The sequence below is a fragment of the Liolophura sinensis genome, chromosome 12 (assembly GCF_032854445.1).
Source record: "Liolophura sinensis isolate JHLJ2023 chromosome 12, CUHK_Ljap_v2, whole genome shotgun sequence".
Classification (NCBI taxonomy): domain Eukaryota; kingdom Metazoa; phylum Mollusca; class Polyplacophora; order Chitonida; family Chitonidae; genus Liolophura; species Liolophura sinensis.
The window spans coordinates 20,003,154-20,023,734 of record NC_088306.1 but is presented as its reverse complement, the minus strand read 5'-3'; positions in this window follow the sequence as shown (position 1 = coordinate 20,023,734).

Below are 20,581 nucleotides of genomic sequence, written 5' to 3'. Positions count from 1 at the left end.
GGTGAAGCCTTCCTCATGTTTCGTGTAACTCTATAACCCACATGCACACCGGATTATATAACAATGTCCATTGCTCTTATGATAAACACTGTCAGCTTTAAACACCTCGGATGTAATTTAACAGGAACTGTGCAAACAAAACTCGTTTGCTTTAAGTACATTTTGTTAATCCCATAAATATAAAGTCAAAAAAAAAGTTAAGCGATAAATCAGCCATATTATGTTCTCAACTTCACAACTGCCCTTACTGACACAAATTAACTTAACTTTCCAAGATTAAAGATTATCTGCATAATTAGAAACCAGCAGCAAGACATTGTTTCCGAATGTGTTTGTCTAATATAAGAATATAAGTCTCCGAAGTTTCAGGTTAAAATCAGTCTCGAGTGCGCTCGGTGCACGAACAAATGAAAACGCTGCTGAGGTGCGCCTGCGCGTAACTGGTGTGAGCTCTTCTACTCGGTGGGGCGAAAGCTCTATGAACTCAATTACTCATTATTTTGACTTGTACGTATCATTCAACAATGCGTTATTTTCCCTTCCCCCGAACAGTCTGGCGAATGTGTAGAGTTTATCTCATTTTACAGAATGAACTACTGTAAACATTGTTGGACGATTTCTAGACTACCCCGTTTATCCCGTTTTTGTGGCTAAATTTATGAGACAATTACAGGAACTCAAAGGTAAAGGATGTCACTGTATGGCCGAGAAGACTCGCAAATATCTCCTGACCAAAGAATCAGCATTTCGAATCCAGCTCCTACTCTTTCGACTTCGGCTTTAAATCAGGAGCTTTGTAAGGTACTTAGCGAGGTACGGTGATTTATTCCGGGATATATCCAGTGCCTTCCTTTCATATACTTGCTTATCGTCATATTATAATTATAGTCTTTCTTTCAACGGGTCGCCTATATTTAACTGTCTGTAAAATCGCAGTAACCATTAAAACTGCCCTTCGTTTGGAATTTTGTACATGAACATGTGCAGGTCAACAGTCTGTGCCGTGTTTCCGAAGACGCAATCACAAGAAAGAATAATCAGTGTGTCGTCAAAGCTGCGATGCATGCGCATTTCAGGAATGCCGCCCACAATCAATAACAGAGTGTACACCATCCCTCAAAACAACAACAACAAAAATGACCTGCCATAAAACTCCTCGTCACAGCTAAAATGATACCCTGGGGGTAATGCTGAACATTAGTGTCAAGATAACCAGAAAATAGTTTGTCGAGTCACCTAACCAAGGACAGAACAAAATATCTTCTCTCTATATATCAACCGTATACTGATCTGTTTTCAACTTACTTTTGGAAATTCGTAGTGTTTTAAACCCATTCTTATGGATAAAAACCGCTTAGTTTTTATCATGCACGGCGTTTGCTGTATATATTTTCCCCATAAATGTCCGTCTTGTAGATGGAGTCGCCGCAATAACCAGTGTAAACCTCCGGCAAGTTGATGACGAACTTTCCCTGATCTGAAATACAGGTATGGACAAGTTTAATGGCGCAAGATCAAGCATTAGGGCGTGCTAACGGTCATAAGAGGGTTGTCGATTCCTTATTGTCTCCAAAGTCAGGATAATAATAACATTCCCTCTCCAAAAACGGGGTTGAACCCATACTTCATGTGCCCAAGCGATAAAAAATATGCACCTCGATCTCCTGTTTATATTTATCATCCGAATCAAAATAATTTTTAATGCAAATTAAAATATGTTTACGGCGTGAAATAAAGAAATTAAAATCAGCTCAAGCTGTTTTCGAACTCTTATTTGTGTGTCCTTGAACGTGAAGGGAGAACGGCATTTCGGTAAATACACACCGCATAGTATAATATTAAGTCTTCACCGCCATCTACACAATAACGATCTCTCCGCGGTGGGACTTTCCACCATTAACTTCCTCAAACTGCTATTGTTTTAATGGGTCACCGAACACATTTTTCTCAATCCAATCAAAGAAAATCAATCTTCTCGGCGCGTAAAATAAATGTCATCTTCTCTAATTGCTTCGTGGCTACCTGCATTCTTTGAAGTCATATATTGAGCGGGCTCAGGTGAATTAATCTGTTATTTGCCTTACAAGAGTAACGCCGTGTCCAGTCAAACCAATTACATTACTCATTTCTACACTACTCGTAGCTCCGGTCCAAATAAAATAACCTCTGCACTTAAAGGCGGACATGTTCGAAAACAGAGGCAATAACAAACTCGGGTCAGTTTCACAATGTTTGTTGTAACACTCCGCCTCGCGCATAAAGCTTGGTGACGTCTTTACTGTACATGTTGTCATGGAAGTTACGCCTGGAGCCTGGGTTTATCAACGATCTTAAGGCTTAAGTCAAAAATTCAAACACAGCTACAGTTAAAATGTTGAAAATTTCTACACTGAGTTCTTATTGCATAGCAATGTACTTATCAAAATTCGAGTTCTTTGCTGTTGTGAGTTTGGCATTTTAGGCCTAACGACTTGCAATTTATAACAAGTCTTAAGTTACTTGATAAATACGGACTTTGGGGCCGACCCACAGAGACATTTCGGACTTAAGTCAAGATTTAAAACATTGTCATAATGCTTCGTTATTTGTTTTTGAATCATTCTAGCATCACTTAGACAACAGACTTTCTGTTAAAATTAAAAGGTTAATTTTTTGAGTTGTAGATTTATTACAAACTGATGAATTATCAAGAACAGTGTGAATAAAACCTTCGACTGCTAATTTCCATCTGGTGGTAATTCCGGCCTTCTGGCCTTATGAGTTGTCCTGCAGATCCCAATTAGCACTCTGCTGTAGCTGGCTTGGTTTATCACTCATACAGCGACTCATATTTAAAAATTTTTGTTGGTGTATAGCTCATCTAATGTAGAGGATGTTATTGTCATTTTGACAGAGTGACAACCACGTGCAATTTTCTTTCCAATGATTGCGTATTTGAGCCCGCCTGTGGCGTTATACTCACAAGCAATGACGTCATCTGCTGTGTAGCACGACTACCCGTATCGCGTCTTGGACTATTTGCCTTGTTTACAGCAGCTGCGGTCCTTCATTTGTCCTTGACCGGGAAAGTCGTCTGACTCAGTTTTAATGCACCTGTAATCCAAACACGTTAGCTTGAATTCAGACACCAGCGAAACTGTACAGCAGCTCCTCATATCCGGTGTAAAACCCCGGTTTCCGTTTGTCACAGCAAGTCACGAGAGCACTGTCTGGCTTGGTTGCTGGCACGAAACCGAAACGCAAATTTTACGGTAGGAAGGTGTTGTTTTCATCGGTATTAAACAATGTATATATATATATATATATATATATATATATATATATATATATATATATATATATATATATATATATAACCATTTGTATGTCATTGCGCTATAGTTTGTATCTTGTGATTTCTCCAGCCATGCTGCGAAGGCAAAATGCTAAGTCTATTTTTAAATTAGCTTGAGCTGTTTTGAAGTCCATGCCACGTGTACATGTAAATTGTATTTTATCCCTATTTGCATGTCTTAAAATGTTACGTCTAGGCCTGTGTAAACGTGGGAGTACTAGGTCAATAGTCTTGTTGTTTTAGTAAACCATATTTATATCCTAGAAATCCTGTCCGCTTTCATTACAATTTTTTTTAAAGTTAGTGTTAGTCACCAACATGACACAAACTGCTTTTGCGTATTTAGCTTAAAATAGGATGACAAACTGAACACTCTTATTTAATCAAGTCACGGGATATGAATATAAAGTTTTTCTTATGTTTTCAATTTGACCCAAACTACTCGTGAGATTACAAGCCGCATAGGCTTAGGCCAAACACGATGTCAGTCGTGTACTCAGGGGGTGTCAAACAGTGGCATACAGTATAATCTGAAGAAAATCCATTGCAAGAAGCCAAACAGCATACAGGTATGCTTTTTCCCAGCTTATATTTTCTTCAAATATGGCTCTTTTCCTATTCTAAAAACCTTAGGTCTGGCATTTTCAAGTATATAATTATATGTACCCTTTCAAGGCATATCTACTTATCTATTTTTCAGGTTGTCTGTATGTTTTATGTTTGTGGGATAGGGATTTGTCTGTCTGTCTACTTAATCTTGTTAGTTTAAACAACTTTTATGAGGCTTAAGGGGATACATAATTGATTCTGATTGGCTGGTGACACTTATGAAGCTTAAAGGGATACATAATCGACTCCGATTGGCTGGTGTGAAAGGTAGGCAAGTCCATGCTATGCGTGCCATAAGCTAAATTTTAGGTATGGCAGATTCATCCAAGTGTGACCAAGACTTTAAGGTTTAACCCAGGAAACCCTGTTTTCACTGTCAGCCAATCAGTGTCGATTCTGTATGCCTTTAAATACACACAAACACATATTGTACACGGGTCAGAAAACTATGCATAAATATACTTTTATTTATTTTTGTGAAGAGAGTTAAAGGCGCTCAAACATTTGGCTTCTGAGGTGGGCTTATGAACCATTATAAGACCATCGCAGCCAGAGGTTGCGATGGGCTCGAATTGTACGCCGTTGGCAGCGATGTGATTGGCAACGTGTTGTTTTCACGGATGAAAGCCGCTTCTGCCTGTTCCGAGCCGTTGGCAGCGACTTGACTGGCAACGTGTTGTTTACACGGATGAAAGCCGCTTTTGCCTGTTCCGAGCCGTTGGCAGCGACGTGACTGGCAACGTGTTGTTTTCACGGAGGAAAGCCGCTTCTGCCTGTTCCGAGCCGTTGGCAGACAGCGAGTTTACTGTCGAAGAGGCGAACGAACCGCTGCATCATGCGTCCAGGAGGTGGTACCGTTTGGTGGCGGCAGCGTGATGGTGTGGGGTGGGATTTGTGGAGAGGAACGGACACCACTGGTCATCATCTACGGGAACCTAACAGCTCAACGTTACGTGGATGAAATTCTACGTCCTGTTGCCCTGCAATTCCTTCAACAGCAGCCACGTGGTGTCCTGTACCAGCATGACAACGCCAGATGTCATACAGCTCGAGTTGTGCAGAACTTCCTGGACTCCATTGACGTCAATGTATTGCCGTGGCTTGCGCGTTCCCCAGATATGTCCCCCATAGAACACCTTTGGGATATCATGGGTCGTTGACTAAGACAACGGCCACACCTTGCAGCCAATCGACAAGAACTGGCGTTCGTTCTTCAAGATGAATGGCAACGAACCCCACGTCATCTTATCAGATGACTGACTTTTTCGTCGGTTTTTGCATGCATTTTTGCATCTATTGAAGCAAGGGGTGGCCACACGCGATATTGATTGCTTTCTTGATACCCCTGCTCTGTTTGTTCACTTGTACAATGATTTGAGGGCTGCTATGTCCGTTCTTACTCAAGACTTTTAATAGCTAAAGTCATTGGTCTTTTCAACATATTAAACTTCAGTCAACCTGTTTTCTGCTTTGGCAAAATAAATTGATTTGAACTCTTTGTAAAGTTTCTTTTGACTGTTAGCTTAGTTCGTTCTTAATCTTTCTGCCACACTTCGTTTGTAAACAAATCATGCTGGCCAGGTAAACTAATCTTGATATACCCTCGGCCTTTGAAATAAGGATAAGACCATATTTGTAGCTGTGTCCTTACTTTCTTAATATTTGGATCTACATTTTCCTTCTGCATTCGATTGTAGTCTTGGGAAAACTAAGTTCCAAGATAAACGGGTTCCTTAACAATGAGTAAGCAGTATTTCTTGCTTGAAAGCTTGGGTTTATTATTTACTCGGACAAGGTAAATATTTTTTTTTGAGAGTTAACTTTGAGAGTACTGAAAAATTCAGTGCTCTCAAAGTTAACTCTCAAAAAAATACTTATATAAATCTATTGCTGAACTAGCATTTCTGAATGTCAATGTTCAGTCATCTGCAAAATAGACACCTTTCACAATGTCCTCACGTATCATTATTCCATCTGTATGTGTCATACTCCTTTATTTAATATTGACAATTTCCACTCATATTGTGAATAGGTAGGGTGATAATGGACAGCCCAGTTTTAGTCATCTTGAATTACTGAACCAGTTCGTAGACTGACCTATGTTAAAAATCCAACTTGATGTTCTACTGTAAAAAAGTCTTATCCATTTGCAAATGCTCTCATTAAAATTTAATACCTTTAGTGGTCTGGTCAGAAAATGAAATTCTACAGTTAAACGCCTTTTCAAAGTCAGTAAAAAAGCCAAAATCCACTATCTTCATAGCTGTCTAATAAATCCAACATGAATCGCACGTTTTCACCTTTTGGTTAATCTCCCTTTAACCAAGCCAGTTTTGAATCGGTTTGCTAACATTTTTGCAAGTATCTTGTAATCTGTGTTTGGCAAAGTGATACGGCGCCAATTCTACAGGTAACTTGGGTCCTTTCCATTTTTTTTTCAAAAGGGCGTTATTATACCTCTCTTTTGGTTTACAATTAGACCATCATTATCAAAAGAATAATGTACTGGCCTCTAAGAAAACTGCTTTAAGTCAGTTTAGAAGTGTTTGTAGAATTCATTTGTCAGTCCATCAGAAGCAGGGGTTGTTCGACTGGAGAGATTTTACTACATCAAGTAATTCTTCCTGTGTAAAAGTTGAATCCAGGGCATGTTTTTCAGCTTCCGTGGCCAAAGGGGCCTGTAAGTTTCATATAAGAGAGTCAAAGTTATCATCAAAATAAGTCTCTCTCATGTTTTGAAGATAATAAATTAGAATAAAACTTGTGTAATTCTAACAGGATTTCACTGGGATTTATTTTTTCAACACTATCATCGTCAATAACTCAAAATTGCTTTTTTGATGGCACGTGATTTTTCTACATTAAAAAAGTATTCGTGGATTTTTCTCCTTTTTCTGCCTATCGTATTCTAGATCTAAGCATTGCACCTTGAGCTTTTTTCTCATATATTTGTTCTTATGGCTAATTCTAATTCTCAAATTTTTGAAAATTTTTAACAGATGGAGAATCATCCAACTGCCTATTAATAATTATAAGCTGTTTTACCACGTTTTGCTTACTTTTTTTCTTGTTAACTGACATTATTGTGAATATTTTTTAATTCTGACAACATATCTTTCACTTGGGATGTAAAGGCACTGTCGTTCCAGAGTGTATTATTACACTGGGTTTTGTATACTGGGTTTCATTCCTGCAGATTTCATAGATTTTGAAAGTTCCAATGCCACAAGTCAATAGTCAATCCTTGACTGAGTGTTATTATCTTTTCACCATGTAAATGACGCTGGGTTCTTATCTCTCCACTATCTTATCAACTACATTTAAATCACTTATTAGGTCATACAAAGCTGAGATAACCCTTGTAAAGCTGTGAATGTTAGAAAAGTTTTTCCTATCAATGAATGGATTGATCACTCTGATAAAATCACCTCCAAGAATTAAATCGGAGCAGTCAAAATTGTCAACAAAATGGTAGTTATTAGACGGAAAAAGTTTTCTCTCTCAGTTAAAGAGGTTGGGGCATATATGTTTGCTAAGGTGTACATGTGACCACAGTGCTCAACATCAAGAAATATATATCGACCATCTATGTCTTCCACCTGCTTTCATTTTTTTTTACAGATTTATGAAATAAGATTGATAATGCCCTGGACACATTGTTTCCATGAGATAACTTAATCTAATTCCCCCATTCATTGATCCAGATTTTTTCCTCGGATACTGAGCTGTGCACCTCTTGAAGGAAATAAAAACCAGCTCTTTGACTTTTCAAATATAGAAATATTTCTCTTCTCTTATTTTTGTCCCTTATACCTCTTACATTTAATGATGTCACACATACCATCGTGAGAATGAAATAGCTGCCCTTTCCCCAAACAATATATTAAAATATTCAAATCTCTTTTAAAATGTAGAAAGAGTAGACTGAGATTGAGTAACCCACTTGCTAAAGTTGGCCTAACTACTGCCATTGAGACTGCCTGAATGAAACAATTTAGATTTTCTAGCTTTACAGACATGGAATATTACATAATGTGAATCAGTTTAACACAGCAAATCAACACTTATTATAGAGTAAGTGAGTGCTTGGGGTTTAACGTCGTACTTAACAATTTTTCAGTCATATGACGACGAAAGAGTCCATAGGGTGCATGTACGTGTAATGTGCCTCCTTGTTGCAGGGCGGGTTTCCACCGCTCTTTTATCTAGTGCTGCTTCACTGAGATGACTTACCGAAGACATTGATGCATTGGCTTCCAAAAGGTTGATATCGATGCCTTGGCTTCCAGAAGGTTGATATTGATGCATTTATTTCATAAAGGTTGATATAGATGCATTTGTTTCAAAAAAGTTGATACTGATGCCTTTGTGACAAAAAGGTTGATACTGATGCGTTTGTTTCACGAAGGTTGACATCAGTCAGTGTGTTTCAGTTGTTTGCTGATGGCTGATATGGAGTCAATCATTTGCTTTTCAAATTCCAGTTGTTATCGTTTCTCGCAGTGACCTTTACTAGGCTGCCGTGTGTAGATCAGGTACAAACCATCTGTGTGATATTTGTATAGATTGTTTACATTGCACATGTATAGATATTTATGTACAGGACTTACAGTCCCATATGAATAAATTTCCTCTTACTGCTCAGGTTGACAGTTTCTTTCAAATTGTATGAATTATTATTTTTTTTGGTTTCATTACTACTCTACCCATGACTCTTAGCCAGTCTTTTACGACTGTACAAGGTGAGAGACACAGCTTCAATACCGAGCTGGGTCAGGTATAACACTTGGTACTTTCTGGCTTGGAATAAGCAAAGTGCTGGCCACAGTTTCTCGAAAATAAATTAAGAAAACATAGACTTTGAGTCAAAGTCAGTGCCATTCAATGCGCCGGTAAAACTTTGCCCAAAACTGTTGTAGAGTTTTGTTTGTTTTTGTTTTGTGTTGTTAAAGTGCGGTAAAGTATAGAGGCTTTCTTTGAGACATTTAAATGATTTGAAGTCACAACTTTTTCTTCATAAGAGGTGCTCTCATTTGTCAAAAGAACGTTGTGAAAACAGTCCATATCTACTGATCGTTCTAATGAATTTTTATGGATTTTCAGGTGCTAAAAATAATGTGAAAAAAAGTTGGCCTCCAAAGCACACGGTAGAAAATATTTCCTCTTATGTCATTTGTGTTTGAGCCGTGACTCCACTGATATGCTGTACTGATATACTGTAGAGCTTTGAAGCCACGGATATACTGTAGAGCTTTGAAGCCACTGATATACTGTAGAGTTTTGACTCCACTGATATACTGTAAAGCTTTGAAGTCACTGCTTAACTGTGCAACTTTGATGCCGCTTATGTACTATACGAACTATAGAGATACTGATGTACTATAATATTTATATTGGGGAGATCACCCCAAAACCAGATCGATGTTATATGAAAGTGAAAAAATTGGTCAGAACGGCGATGGTCACCAATGAAAAAAGTAAGTAAAGAAATAAATAAATAGGCCTACTATAGTGCGTGGTCACGACGAAGCCTGCGATCGGGCCTCTTCTACAGTTGTGCATGTTCTTTACTATCCTGTTTGATTATGATGATATATGCTTATGAAATGTCCATCCTTGCTTTTTTCATGGAAGACAGGAGGGTAGGCCGACCCCCCCCCCCCTCGAATATTTAGTTGCAATTTCATACGATAAATATTCAATTAAGTAATGCCAACGAAATATAAGATAAAAAAATATATTTATATATTCTTGTTATAAACATGTAAGCATGAGTCCGTCGTTCTTCAGTGAAACCGGAAATCCATAGGTTACTCTCACATCTCAAAAACTGAAAAATCTTTCTCTCCAATTTAAATAGAAAGCGAATTAGAAAAGTTTGTAGAAGCTTGGATTTACACATAAGTCAAAGATAATGATGACAAAGAGGGGAGTTTTGTGTTTGCACTCTTTCATCGGTAAAGGTAGAAAAAGTCAAACTGTACACAGTATCACTCTCTTCCTATAAACCCCGCCAGCCAGCGACCTGCAGATGGTCGTGTGTTTTCACCGGTGTCTGCCCGGTTTCCTCCCACCATAATGGTGGCTGCCGTCGCATAAGTGAAACATTTTTGAGTACCTATCTGATATATTCACCCAAGGGAGTGAACATGGTTTGCGATCAAACGCGCTCCAACTTAACATGGTCGACTAAATACAAGGGCGCCTAAAACTTAGCAACCTCTATAAATCTTTTGTCGTCAAAGGTAAAAACAGTCTTACTGTGTAATGTAAATTGTGAAATATGTCAGGCATTAATTTACCGATCACCTGTCGAAACCTTTTGCAGAGGCACAACCGACACCTCTTTCTTTAGGATTTTCTGAAATTCACAAACGTTGAGATTCTTAATTTTCTTCACCATTCATCTACTCTAAATTAATTTTCATGAAACTTTTTTTTTCCATGCGCTCTGTTATAGTAAATGTGATCAAAACTAGGAGGTGTCTAACACTCTTGACAGGTCACGTGATACAGTATATCCCATAATCAACTGTCAGCGTCCTAGTGTATGCACGCGATGAAGACTGAGCCAGTCATAACTATAGACATACAGTCAATGTACTACGACATTTAAATAAAGATAAATTCGGACTGAATTTGATTCTATGAAGATTTACCAGGTGTTCATTATTGCCACTGCAGTCTGCACAAGTACCGTTTTGTTCTTTTTCACCTCTGGAAGAAAAAGAAACATGGAATACTGCAAACATTCTCCAATAGCTGTAGGTAGATGTACATGTAACTGGAAGATATAACTTTCCAGTTTAAACATACGCAAAAGAGGGCGTTCCAGATCGGTCTTGAAACTCCCCTAACACCAATTATCAATTACAAAACCATATATGCTTGCAATAAAGCTGTCCGCGTGTAAAGGAGAAGTAATATTAACCGTTGTAATGATATCAGAAAAAACGTCTTGAAATCTAATTAGACTACAGATGGCTCTTTCTCAAAGAGCTCTTACTCAAAACGTAACGTTACGTCGGTCGCAAATACCAAAGTGGCGTATGGAGTCAGTATGCGACGTCACGGTGATTAGGCCGGCGTAACGTTACGACCTCTTTGAGAAACAGTACCCAGAAGATATAAAATATTTTATGTTGCCATAAGGTGAAAACGCATTCGAATTTCGAATTCAAACTTTCTCTATCCAGGAAAACTCAGATAAGGCCATACTTGTTTAATATGCCAGTTTCGTCAAACACATTCTAAATTTAATATTGATACATTTATTCACTGTCACTACTTCATATAAGAGTAAACAAAAATAACGGTTATCTTGCAGATAACCAGATAGATTGCAGACAGCTTCCGTCCATCAAGACCTTGTAGTCCAGCTTATAACACATTATAGGACTAAGTCACGTAGCAGAGGCCTTTCAAATATTATGCTGTTTTTAAAATAGTAGATATCCAGCCACCAACTTTACAGATACAGGTTTAACCTGCATTTTTGCAAACAGAGTGAATATGAAAATGGGAAAAACCTACCTCACCACATGGCAAATACCATGGGTTATTTGTATTTACCCATCAGCTTTAAGATCTTTTTCTACCATATTTATTAAGAACGGCCTAGGTGTCAAGACAGAAACGCTTTCCCCAAGATAATTCATAAGCGTAACTTCTTCACACACCTGTCAATCATTGAGCTGGACTGATCACGGACGTTGAGGTTTCAATACTGAAGGCATATAACTTTCAACTTACGTTTAGGATAGCTTCCTGTAAGGCCGTCCTGTTGTAATATAGCACGATACTGTATTAGCTTATGGCTGAGTTTCTGTCTCTCCCTAAACACGCTTTGCTGCCGTAAAGCCTTATCCATCCGATACTTGTCCCAACTCTGGAAGTTTTCTGTTATAATCTGAAGACATGAAATGTTGCCCATGCAAGACTATAAGGTTTTTAATAATGCGCATGAAGCATCAAGAAAGTAGTCCCTAATATGGTTAGTTATAATGAATAATGTTTCAATATGCCGTTCTTGAGTTAGGGGAATATTTTTCCAGCTTACTGATTTCTCTTTTACTTTGATTTACGCTGGAGATTATTTAGTCATTAAACTTACCTTTCTGCATCTGTTTAATTTGTTGATGGCTTTTAACTCAGATTTTAATTACTTTATCAATTTCTGTTTCTTGGGAGAGGCATTTCCACTGTCCATTCTCCAAACCATAGCACTCCATTTTCTTCTTTTACAAACGAAAGTCAGTTGTTAAGGATCATAATTTTACAAATACTAACTGTAAGTTCTTGTAGCTTAGAGCAAAATTTTCCACCGAGTTGCTGTAGTAAAGATCAGTTTAGTTAATATGGTTATTTGAAATTTAATCAGAGATTTGCATTAGAATAATATTTAGGTTTAACTCCGATAAGAAAATGCTTCAAGACAGAACCGCACTCTCAACTTTACCCAGCCTTGTGTAAGTTTTTGATTTTATCAGAAAGTAGTAAACTCACTTTGTATTTTACTCTCTATGCTGTCTTTAATTATAGTGTATTCCTGCATACGCCAGAATCCTGCTGGTGGACTAAGCATCCCCGAGGCCTGGTCCCTTTGCATTGTTTTAATTTGATTGTAGGCTAAATGTGATCACGACACAGCATTTGATCAGCAGTGTCAAGTATAATCATATTTCCTTATGATAATCTTATGCTGATATCCATAAAGCATTGCTTTTACTAAATTTGCGTTCTGTGTGATCATGTCCAGTTAACTGAAAGTGGCATAAACCACGTGACCGTCTGACATACAATGAAGTCCGAGATCAGCCATGAATTGTTGGTACCGCTTATCACGTTTTATAGTAAATAACAATTTTCGTGACATTATTCTGTTGTACGCAACTTGAACAACTTTAAATCGTTCAAGTGGAAGTAAAAGTTGACATCATTCGACTAGATTGGTGTTTCACGCCATACTCAAGAATATTTCACTTATACGACGGCGGCCAGCATTATGGTCGGTGGAAATCGGGCAGAGCCCGGGGGAAACCCACGACCATCTGCAGGTTGCTGGAAGACCTTCCCACGTTCGGGCGGAGAGGAAGCCAGCATGAGCTGGACTTGCACTCACAGTGACCGCGTTGGTGAGAGACTCCTGGGCCATTACGCTGCGCTAGCGCGCTAACCAACTGAGCCACGGAAGCGCCTACTTTGTCGACTTGAAATGTTGTAGTTTGGCTATTATTAATAGACCAGATACATATATCTATGATTGAATTTAAAAACTAAAAGCATAATCAAGTTTCATATGACAACCAGAAACGAACTGTAGGCCTACATGTAAAATGACCACTATATGTGCTGTTCTGTATCCTGTAATTAATTCTGACACCAGTGAAGCCCGACCAGAGAGTGATCGTACATCCAAACCTATCACTAAAATTGTGGTTCGTTGATGCATTATTCTCTAATTTATTATTTGATAGATGTTTAACGCGATATTTAAGATTTCCTTTCTCCGTTGCTCAGTTGGTTAGCGCGCTAGCACAGCGTAATGGCCCAGGAGTCTCTCACCAATGCGGTCGCTGTGAGTTCAAGCCCAGCTCATGCTGGCTTCCTCTCCACCCGTACATGGGAAGGTCTTCCAGCAACCTGCAGATGGTCGTGGGTTTCCCCCGGACTCTGCCCGGTTTCCACCGACCATAATGCTGGCCGCCGTCGTATAAGTGAAATATTCTTGAGTACGGCGTAAAACACCAATGAAATAAATAAATAAGATTTCTTTTAACTTAAAAGACGGCGGTCAGTTTTAGGGGTAGAAGAAACTCGGAGTAAACCACCTACCTGTGGCAAGTTACTGAAGCGCTTCCCAACATGTGCCGGACGGATATGCACACCATACACATGGCAGACTAGTTGTCTTCAGCGAACGTTAGACTTCATACACGGCCACACGTCGTCCACCGCTTATTGTCACCAAGGCCCCACGGACAGTGAAAGTGACGGATCGATTCTCTCAGAGCGCGTTAATTATTTACCTCTATGTAATACAGTGCGGCAATATTGCGTTGCCAATCTAAATTATCTATCGAGCCCTTTCTTGACCTGCCATTATCATCACTATCCATCATTAGTCCTGTTGTCGCCATCCCCACCGCCTATATCCTAGGAGATCATCTGTGCTATATCCTTGATTCCTGAATAGGACGTAGTGATATTTCCTTCATCACGTAACATCAGTCCTTGGATATCACCCATGCTACATCCCAGGTTCCCTATGAGGACACTGTGATATTTCCTTGATTACGTAACATCAGTCCAAGGACAAGTATCTTCCATGTTATATCCCAAGTTTCCTAACTTGGACATTGTGATATTTCCTTCATCACGTAACATCAGTCCTTGAGTATCACCCATGCTACATCCCCAGTTCCTAGCTTAAACAGTGTGATATTTTCTTCATCACGTAACATCAGTCCTTAGGTATCATCCATGTTAAATCCCAAGTTTTCTAACTTGGACATTGTGATATTTCCTTCATCACGTAACATCAGTCCTTGGGTATCATCCATGTTATATCCCAAGTTTCCTAACTTGGACATTGTGATATTTCCTTTATTACGTAACATCAGTCCTTGGATTACATCCATGTTATATCCCAGGTTCCCTTCGAGGACACTGTGATATTTCCCTTATTACGTAACATCAGTCCTTGGATATCATCCATGTTATATCCCAGGTTCCCTACGAGGAAATTGTGATATTTCCTTTATTACGTAACATCATTCCTTGGGTATTATCCATATTAAATCCCAGGTTCCCTACGAGGACATTGTGATATTTCCCTTATTACGTAACATCAGTCCTTGGATATCATCCATGTTATATCCCAGGTTCCCTACGAGGAAATTGTGATATTTCCTTTATTACGTAACATCAGTCCTTGGATATCATCCATATTATATCCCAGGTTCCCTACGAGGGCACTGTGATATTTCCCTTATTACGTAACATCAGTCCTTGGGTATCATCCATGTTATATCTTAGGTTCCTTATGAGGAAATTGTGATATTTCCCTTATTACGTAACATCAGTCCTTGGATATCATCCATATTATATCCCAGGTTCCCTTCGAGGGCACTGTGATATTTCCCTTATTACGTAACATCAGTCCTTGGGTAGCATCCATATTATATCCCAGGTTCCCTTCGAGGGCACTGTGATATTTCCCTTATTACGTAACATCAGTCCTTGGGTAGCATCCATATTATATCCCAGGTTCCCTTCGAGGACATTGTGATATTTCCTTTATTACGTAACATCAGTGGTTGGGTAGCATCCATGTTATATCCCAGGTTCCCTTCGAGGAAATTGTGATATTTCCTTTATTACGTAACATCAGTCCTTGGATTACATCCATGTTATATCCCAGGTTCCCTACGAGGGCACTGTGATATTTCCCTTATTACGTAACATCAGTCCTTGGATATCATCCATGTTATATCCCAGGTTCCCTACGAGGGCACTGTGATATTTCCCTTATTACGTAACATCAGTCCTTGGGTAGCATCCATATTATATCCCAGGTTCTCTTCGAGGACATTGTGATATTTCCCTTATTACGTAACATCAGTCCTTGGATATCATCCATGTTATATCCCAGGTTCCCTACGAGGACATTGTGATATTTCCTTCATCACGTAAAATCGACCCTTGGGGATCACCTTTGCTATAGCCTATGTTCCTAAATAGGACATTGTGATATTTTCTTCATCACAGCAGTTTTGCAGGTATTTGAATCAACCCATTAAATTTTGCTGGTTATCCAAATTCTATGTACCCTTTTTTTTAAAACAATTCTTAACTATTTATTGATAAATAGAAGAGAGATGCAGAATGTTGCCTTTTGTCTGTAGTACGAGAATTTTTACATTTAGCTGTGGCGGAAGTTTGCCTTCTAGGAGCGACATTCACTTCAGACATTGTCATATGTACCTTCACTATCTATTAGGTCTTAATGGGAATAAGCTATATCACTTTTCCATTATTTTAACGTTACGCTGGGGTAAGAACCCAGCATTTCTCTTTAAGGGATGAAAAAAGAATCGTTTTCAATTCATCCCATATGTTTGGGAGTTGTACATAGAGACTGACAGTTCTTATGTTATTTATGATCACAGTTTTAAACAATCTATAGATTTACATTATTCCACAAGTTGGGAGGCCTGGGGATCAAACCCAGTTCGGGTCATACCAAAGACTTTAAAAAGGGTATTTGCTGGTGCCTCGACTGGCGCTCATTAGTGAGAGGCTAGAGCAAAGAAACATGACTGGTTGGCCCGGTGTTAGTATAATGTGAATGGGTGGGGTGTCACGTCTGGTGTCTTTGGCATGATGGTTCAGTGGCAGCAGCACTTTGGCGGCACAATATTTATATATAGGCATACCTAATGACTTCTCGTCATCACATGACTGAAAAGTACGACGTTGAACCCCAAGCATACATATCCACATTTGCATTTATCACTGGAACCCCAAACCAATGACTAAAATTAAATAACACTGAACCCACCATTGGTTCCAAAACTCTCTGGTTTCCTGAATGCAGTATGAATGAAAGCAATCAATACTTCAAAGAAATATAAGAACATCTGTGACTGATATAAAAGAAACTGAAATTGCGTAAATCGTGTACCCTTTACGTAAAGGTACGTGTATACAAGACATTCCCAAATCCTGTTTTAGGAGCAATCAGCGATAAATGGTATTGGCCTTCTACACCTCATTACTAGAACAAATACAGCGGTACCTGATAACTAGAAGCGCATTTCTTAATCTACCAATTCAACATCGATTTCTACAGGCCTAGCGTTATTAGCCAAAACTTATGTTCTCGTCTGAGTTCAACCAAATTGGAATCCCGAAGATTAAGTTCTACACAATGGAGACTGACTGTATGGTTACAGCCTGATCATATCTGCGATAGCTATTCGATGGACCTGTCTAAGTATGACGGTATATGGCCACCAGTCTCACTTACTCTGATATTCTCATTTTTAGGAGAGATTTTTAGCACAGATATGACTGGTACAGACAGGGAAAAATACTAATCTTGTGCGTGTTGTTCATTAGATGGACTATCTATGTAAGAAAAGAGAAACTGTGTATTCTTGTTACAATTACGTTATTGTGGCTAAAAGAAAGGGGACCAGAAGTCCCCAAAATTAGAAGGGTTGCGGTATATATCAGGTATATATGTAGCCTGCTTGTGTATTGGAAACCCGCTGTTTAACCCAAGCACTGGCCTACACATTTCATAAACGAAATAATAGTAGTTTTATATGAGTAATCCACGTGTGCATTTGAATCCAGAGACAATAACATATTAGCGCATGTGCTTTATATCATTTCTTTACTGATTGTAGAATAATAATCTGAGCCAATATTCCGCATATTTCAAGATAAAGCGGGGCACATAAATGGGAATCCATCAATCCTATTCCTCTAAACGGCTCTTTTACCATGCGGAGCATAGAAATTACCCCAATTGGGAAACTTGTTCGATTTTGCATTGTTTCCAAATTTTCGAATTTTCAGACACAGAAGCAATATCACCCGGTTGTTTAAGTGAATCCAAGTTTCGGTGTTATAACTATGGTGTAATTCAATATTAATACCAATTTGGGGCATTATTTTCAGTTCATTACCTTGTAGAACGTAATTACTTTCGTATTGCGTTTGACGTGCGTGTTCAGATAATGGGGCAGCCAGGAAGAATCTTTAAGGGGCTACATATCCATTGTGTTGAATTAGATCGCCACGTTGGATATATGAGCAGTTGCAATCAAATCACAGCTGAGATACATTTTTTATTATCAACAACTTATATCCTAGCATGGTACAAGACTTAAATACTGATTTCACTCAGTCTTTCCAGCATCACGGAAAACTGTTGACTGCTTCACTTTGCATGATTCCGTCCTGTTTTCGATCTTTGATGGTTTGTATTATACGGCATTTTGCGAACTCGCCTTGCGATTATTGACGTCGAACATCCTTATTGGAATATGAGTAGATGTATTGACATTGAAGATTGAAATTTGATTCGGTTTCCATGATGAAAATCTCTACTATCTTTTCTTAACGTCACTGAAAAAATCAATATTGTCTCGCAAGTGATGTCATTTTACGTATATACACGTAGTCACGTGCAACGCTCGCTGTTTCAAAAGACTGTATAGCCCGTCATTGGAGATCACGAGTGTACCTACGAGATTTGGCGTGATCAAGACGAGTTTCATGGACAGACGGGCGCGATCGGCGTAACGATTTCCACCAATTACAATGGTTGTAAACAGAACTAGGTGTCATTACGTGAACACCCCGTGTCCCTATATGATGTATAATGAGAATCTAGTAAATCCAGTAAATTCATTTTCCTGCAACATTTCAACAGTTTTGGGGCCATCACCAGGGGCTAATAGTGTAATAGCTTACCAGCGCGGCGCAACGACCCACGAACTCTGAACAATGCGATCGCTGTGAGTTCAGGTCCAGCGATCGTTGTGAGTTCAGGTCCAGCTCGCGCTGGCTTCCTCTCTGGTCGTAAACGTGAGAAGGTCTGAAAGCATCCTGCGGATGGTCGTGGGTTTCCCCCGGGCTTTGTCCGCTTTCCTCCTGCCATAATGCTGTCAGCCGTCATATAAGTGAAATATTCTTGAGTGTTCTTAAAACACCAATCAAATAAATAAATCAATAAAGTAAATAATTCGAGGTCTCTGCTGAAGCTGACATCATGTTTTTGTCTCTCTTCAACCTAGCTGTTGTCAAAATCATGGCATACGTATATTGCAGATGTTATCTCAAAGCAGGGAGTTGATATATTCCGATTTTAGAACGTATCGCAAATGAGAGAATGATGAATAGCCCAACTAACGGATACAGTACTGTAGCTCTTTCACTAATAAGCTAATAGACCAGCACAATATTGCGGTTTTTATGGCAGCCAAAATTCAAAAACGACGCAATGTAAATCGGACTTAAGTCAAGTGGGGGTCACGTCGAATATTAGCCTCACATGTAAGCGGTGGTGGCTAACTCTACCTTGAAAGGTAGTGCGAGATGTAGCTTAACTGAAATCAGGCGCCGTTATTGGATGGTTCGCCCATCATGTATCCGTGTCCAGAATCACCAAGTATCCACTTATTTATTTACTTACTTACTTGTTTGATTGGTGTTGTACGCCGTACTCAAGAAGATTTCGCTTATACGACAGTGGCCAGGAAAAACAAATATGAAGTACACACACACTGTAACGTCACAGAAGAAAAAACAACGAAAGAAAAGTGACAGTACTGCCAAGAGAACGCACCTCTCTTGTTCAAACATGTGTTGTCAGTTGAGTCCCGTATTAACTAGTTGGCACCAAAGTCTCATTAACTAGAAATTGTAATAGAGCAAGGCTGATATTCCTATTTAGGCCGGCTTTCACTTCTGATACACTTTTGAACTGGCCGTCCCTGGAGTTATTGTATTTTGTATTTTGCCATTGCTGGTATGAGTCACAGTTAATAATTAGCAGTCCACAATAAGCAACATCTTTTCAACCGATTTTTGATTTTTTTTCTTTCAGTGGACACTAGTCGTGGCAGTTTTGAAGGAGTGTTGGAAGTCGATGGCAAAGATAATTGGGAAGTCGCAGAAGGTAGCAATTCACTGACCGGAGAAAGGTTTGTCAGGGAACCCTTAATCTTGCGCTATACACTGCGACAGAAACTGAACGTGTTTAAACGACAATACTTCACCTGGCGGTACAAATGACATTGAAAGGTCTCCTAGCTTTATACCCTATTCGGGAAATATTCATAACGTTAATGACAATAAATGTTTGTGTTTATTTCTGCTGAGACTTTGTCTTTCTGATTTATATCCCTTTGAAGAGAATTGGCTCCTTCGTGTTGAGACTTAATGAGGTAGTGTAAAAAATGTGAATGGTTCTAGGTTATTACCATCCAGGAAACCGTCACGTACTTTAGTAAATGGGACACTATTTCAAGTAGCAATATGCAGGCATTGACGTTGCCAGTTGTTTTTTTTTTCAAGCATTCAGTATTGGCACAAATATACATTCTTGATATTATTTTATATTTATAGATGAAGACGTCGTTTTGATAAAATCGTAAAGATAAAAAACTTCCAACATCAGACTCTGTGATTTCAGCGTTACTCATGGATTACTAGTCACCATCATTTTAGAGCAAAAGAGTAGTCACTTGTACATTTTTTTTGTAAACCTTTAAGTAGCATTCAATAATATTTCGCCCATAAGTTGCTGGTCGTACGTCGTGTGGAGGAAATAGGGCATTGATTGGAGGAAATCGGACATTGCTTAGAGGAAACTGGGCATTGACTGGAGGAAACCAGACGGATCATCGAGATAACTGAGGGTGTACAGAACATGTTTTTTTGCCATTACCTCTGACCACAAATTCCTCGATACAACGTTTGAGAACAACCGCCCTATTTCTAGCATTCCATTATTTTCTTCATAGCCAGTAATCCCTGGTTTAATCACTGAACACATACTTCCGAACTAATATGGAGACCATATCTCATACTGCAAGAAAAGTGCAAAAAATTTTCGTAGCC